Genomic DNA, 5,156 nt, shown 5'->3' with positions numbered 1-5,156 from the left:
TGCATCGGTAAGATCCAGTTCACGTGGTGCATCGGTAAGATGGAGATTACGTGGTGCATCGGTAAGATCGAGATTACGTGGTGCATCGGTAAGATCTACTTTACGTTCTGCATCGGTCTGCCCTTGTTTACGTGGTGCATCGGTAAGATCGAGATTACGTGAAGCATCGGTATGATCGAGTTTACGTTCTGCATCGGTCTGCCCGATATTACGTGGTGCATCGGTCTGCCCTAGTTTACGTGGTGCATCGGTTTGGACTTAGAGATATATTTTCGACGTGAAAATGTTCCGATACAACTTTTGAACCAGGATAGTTAGAGAGATGATTTTTTCTGGGATGTACGTGGATCGGGGAATGGATTGTGGGAAATAACTTGCCATGACCGAGGTGTCCTCGAATTTTTTTTTTTTCGAAAAAAATTTTCTGATTGTGGAATTTTCTCAAATTTGATTTGGTTGCCTCCTAATGTGTTCTAAAAGAGTAAATCAGTAATCGGAATCGAAAAATATTTTTCGGATTTTTTTTTTTTTCGAAAAAAATTTTCTGATCGTGGAATTTCCTCAAATTCGATTTGGTTGCCTTCTAATGTGTTTTTAAAGCGTAAATCAGTAATCAGAATCAATATTCATTGTCGACTTTAATTTTTATAAGGAAAAATGTTCACGTCCTTAAACGCCTCCCCATCATCAGCCCGAGTCCAAGTCGATGTCAGTCCCGAGCGGACGGTGTCAGATACTACCTATCGCCGAGGTCTGGACTTGGCGAGATATTACGACGTGAAATGTTCCGATACAACTTTTGAACCAGGATAGTTAGAGAGATGATTTCTTCTATGTTGTACGTTGATTGTGGAATGAAATACGGAAAATAACTCGCCATGACCGAGGTGATTACGATTTTTTTTTTTTTTTCGAAAAAAATTTTCTGATCGTGGAATTTTCTCAAATTTGATTTGGTTGCCTCCTTATATGTTCTAGTAGCGATAATCAACAATCAGAATCAAAATCCATGGTCGGGTTTGATTTTTATAAGGAAAAATGTTCACGTCCTTTTTTACAACCCCGACTCATTGACGATGTTAGAACCGAGCCGGCGGTGTCAGATACGACCGATCGCCCCGGTCCCGATCGTCATTTACGTTGTGCATCGGTCTGCCCGAGATTACGTGGTGCATCGGTATGATCGAGTTTACGTGGTGCATCGGTAAGATCCAATTCACGTTCTGCATCGGTAAGATCCAATTCACGTTCTGCATCGGTAAGATCCAGTTCACGTGGTGCATCGGTAAGATGGAGATTACGTGGTGCATCGGTAAGATCGAGATTACGTGGTGCATCGGTAAGATCTACTTTACGTTCTGCATCGGTCTGCCCTTGTTTACGTGGTGCATCGGTAAGATCGAGATTACGTGAAGCATCGGTATGATCGAGTTTACGTTCTGCATCGGTCTGCCCGATATTACGTGGTGCATCGGTCTGCCCTAGTTTACGTGGTGCATCGGTTTGGACTTAGAGATATATTTTCGACGTGAAAATGTTCCGATACAACTTTTGAACCAGGATAGTTAGAGAGATGATTTTTTCTGGGATGTACGTGGATCGGGGAATGGATTGTGGGAAATAACTTGCCATGACCGAGGTGTCCTCGAATTTTTTTTTTTTTCGAAAAAAATTTTCTGATTGTGGAATTTTCTCAAATTTGATTTGGTTGCCTCCTAATGTGTTCTAAAAGAGTAAATCAGTAATCGGAATCGAAAAATATTTTTCGGATTTTTTTTTTTTTCGAAAAAAATTTTCTGATCGTGGAATTTCCTCAAATTCGATTTGGTTGCCTTCTAATGTGTTTTTAAAGCGTAAATCAGTAATCAGAATCAATATTCATTGTCGACTTTAATTTTTATAAGGAAAAATGTTCACGTCCTTAAACGCCTCCCCATCATCAGCCCGAGTCCAAGTCGATGTCAGTCCCGAGCGGACGGTGTCAGATACTACCTATCGCCGAGGTCTGGACTTGGCGAGATATTACGACGTGAAATGTTCCGATACAACTTTTGAACCAGGATAGTTAGAGAGATGATTTCTTCTATGTTGTACGTTGATTGTGGAATGAAATACGGAAAATAACTCGCCATGACCGAGGTGATTACGATTTTTTTTTTTTTTCGAAAAAAATTTTCTGATCGTGGAATTTTCTCAAATTTGATTTGGTTGCCTCCTTATATGTTCTAGTAGCGATAATCAACAATCAGAATCAAAATCCATGGTCGGGTTTGATTTTTATAAGGAAAAATGTTCACGTCCTTTTTTACAACCCCGACTCATTGACGATGTTAGAACCGAGCCGGCGGTGTCAGATACGACCGATCGCCCCGGTCCCGATCGTCATTTACGTTGTGCATCGGTCTGCCCGAGATTACGTGGTGCATCGGTATGATCGAGTTTACGTGGTGCATCGGTAAGATCCAATTCACGTTCTGCATCGGTAAGATCCAATTCACGTTCTGCATCGGTAAGATCCAGTTCACGTGGTGCATCGGTAAGATGGAGATTACGTGGTGCATCGGTAAGATCGAGATTACGTGGTGCATCGGTAAGATCTACTTTACGTTCTGCATCGGTCTGCCCTTGTTTACGTGGTGCATCGGTAAGATCGAGATTACGTGAAGCATCGGTATGATCGAGTTTACGTTCTGCATCGGTCTGCCCGATATTACGTGGTGCATCGGTCTGCCCTAGTTTACGTGGTGCATCGGTTTGGACTTAGAGATATATTTTCGACGTGAAAATGTTCCGATACAACTTTTGAACCAGGATAGTTAGAGAGATGATTTTTTCTGGGATGTACGTGGATCGGGGAATGGATTGTGGGAAATAACTTGCCATGACCGAGGTGTCCTCGAATTTTTTTTTTTTTCGAAAAAAATTTTCTGATTGTGGAATTTTCTCAAATTTGATTTGGTTGCCTCCTAATGTGTTCTAAAAGAGTAAATCAGTAATCGGAATCGAAAAATATTTTTCGGATTTTTTTTTTTTTCGAAAAAAATTTTCTGATCGTGGAATTTCCTCAAATTCGATTTGGTTGCCTTCTAATGTGTTTTTAAAGCGTAAATCAGTAATCAGAATCAATATTCATTGTCGACTTTAATTTTTATAAGGAAAAATGTTCACGTCCTTAAACGCCTCCCCATCATCAGCCCGAGTCCAAGTCGATGTCAGTCCCGAGCGGACGGTGTCAGATACTACCTATCGCCGAGGTCTGGACTTGGCGAGATATTACGACGTGAAATGTTCCGATACAACTTTTGAACCAGGATAGTTAGAGAGATGATTTCTTCTATGTTGTACGTTGATTGTGGAATGAAATACGGAAAATAACTCGCCATGACCGAGGTGATTACGATTTTTTTTTTTTTTCGAAAAAAATTTTCTGATCGTGGAATTTTCTCAAATTTGATTTGGTTGCCTCCTTATATGTTCTAGTAGCGATAATCAACAATCAGAATCAAAATCCATGGTCGGGTTTGATTTTTATAAGGAAAAATGTTCACGTCCTTTTTTACAACCCCGACTCATTGACGATGTTAGAACCGAGCCGGCGGTGTCAGATACGACCGATCGCCCCGGTCCCGATCGTCATTTACGTTGTGCATCGGTCTGCCCGAGATTACGTGGTGCATCGGTATGATCGAGTTTACGTGGTGCATCGGTAAGATCCAATTCACGTTCTGCATCGGTAAGATCCAATTCACGTTCTGCATCGGTAAGATCCAGTTCACGTGGTGCATCGGTAAGATGGAGATTACGTGGTGCATCGGTAAGATCGAGATTACGTGGTGCATCGGTAAGATCTACTTTACGTTCTGCATCGGTCTGCCCTTGTTTACGTGGTGCATCGGTAAGATCGAGATTACGTGAAGCATCGGTATGATCGAGTTTACGTTCTGCATCGGTCTGCCCGATATTACGTGGTGCATCGGTCTGCCCTAGTTTACGTGGTGCATCGGTTTGGACTTAGAGATATATTTTCGACGTGAAAATGTTCCGATACAACTTTTGAACCAGGATAGTTAGAGAGATGATTTTTTCTGGGATGTACGTGGATCGGGGAATGGATTGTGGGAAATAACTTGCCATGACCGAGGTGTCCTCGAATTTTTTTTTTTTTCGAAAAAAATTTTCTGATTGTGGAATTTTCTCAAATTTGATTTGGTTGCCTCCTAATGTGTTCTAAAAGAGTAAATCAGTAATCGGAATCGAAAAATATTTTTCGGATTTTTTTTTTTTTCGAAAAAAATTTTCTGATCGTGGAATTTCCTCAAATTCGATTTGGTTGCCTTCTAATGTGTTTTTAAAGCGTAAATCAGTAATCAGAATCAATATTCATTGTCGACTTTAATTTTTATAAGGAAAAATGTTCACGTCCTTAAACGCCTCCCCATCATCAGCCCGAGTCCAAGTCGATGTCAGTCCCGAGCGGACGGTGTCAGATACTACCTATCGCCGAGGTCTGGACTTGGCGAGATATTACGACGTGAAATGTTCCGATACAACTTTTGAACCAGGATAGTTAGAGAGATGATTTCTTCTATGTTGTACGTTGATTGTGGAATGAAATACGGAAAATAACTCGCCATGACCGAGGTGATTACGATTTTTTTTTTTTTTCGAAAAAAATTTTCTGATCGTGGAATTTTCTCAAATTTGATTTGGTTGCCTCCTTATATGTTCTAGTAGCGATAATCAACAATCAGAATCAAAATCCATGGTCGGGTTTGATTTTTATAAGGAAAAATGTTCACGTCCTTTTTTACAACCCCGACTCATTGACGATGTTAGAACCGAGCCGGCGGTGTCAGATACGACCGATCGCCCCGGTCCCGATCGTCATTTACGTTGTGCATCGGTCTGCCCGAGATTACGTGGTGCATCGGTCTGGACTTAGAGATATATTTTCGACGTGAAAATGTTCCGATACAACTTTTGAACTAGGATAGTTAGAGAGATGATTTTTTCTGGGATGTACGTTGATTGGGGAATGGATTGTGGGAAATAACTTGCCATGACCGAGGTGTTCTCGAATTTTTTTTTTTTTTTCGAAAAAAATTTTCTGATTGTGGAATTTTCTCAAATTTGATTTGGTTGCCTCCTAATGTGTT

The sequence above is a fragment of the Harmonia axyridis genome, chromosome X, assembly GCF_914767665.1.
Source record: "Harmonia axyridis chromosome X, icHarAxyr1.1, whole genome shotgun sequence".
In the NCBI taxonomy this organism is placed as follows: domain Eukaryota; kingdom Metazoa; phylum Arthropoda; class Insecta; order Coleoptera; family Coccinellidae; genus Harmonia; species Harmonia axyridis.
The sequence above is the reverse complement of the archived record's forward strand: the minus strand, read 5'-3'. Positions refer to the sequence as shown.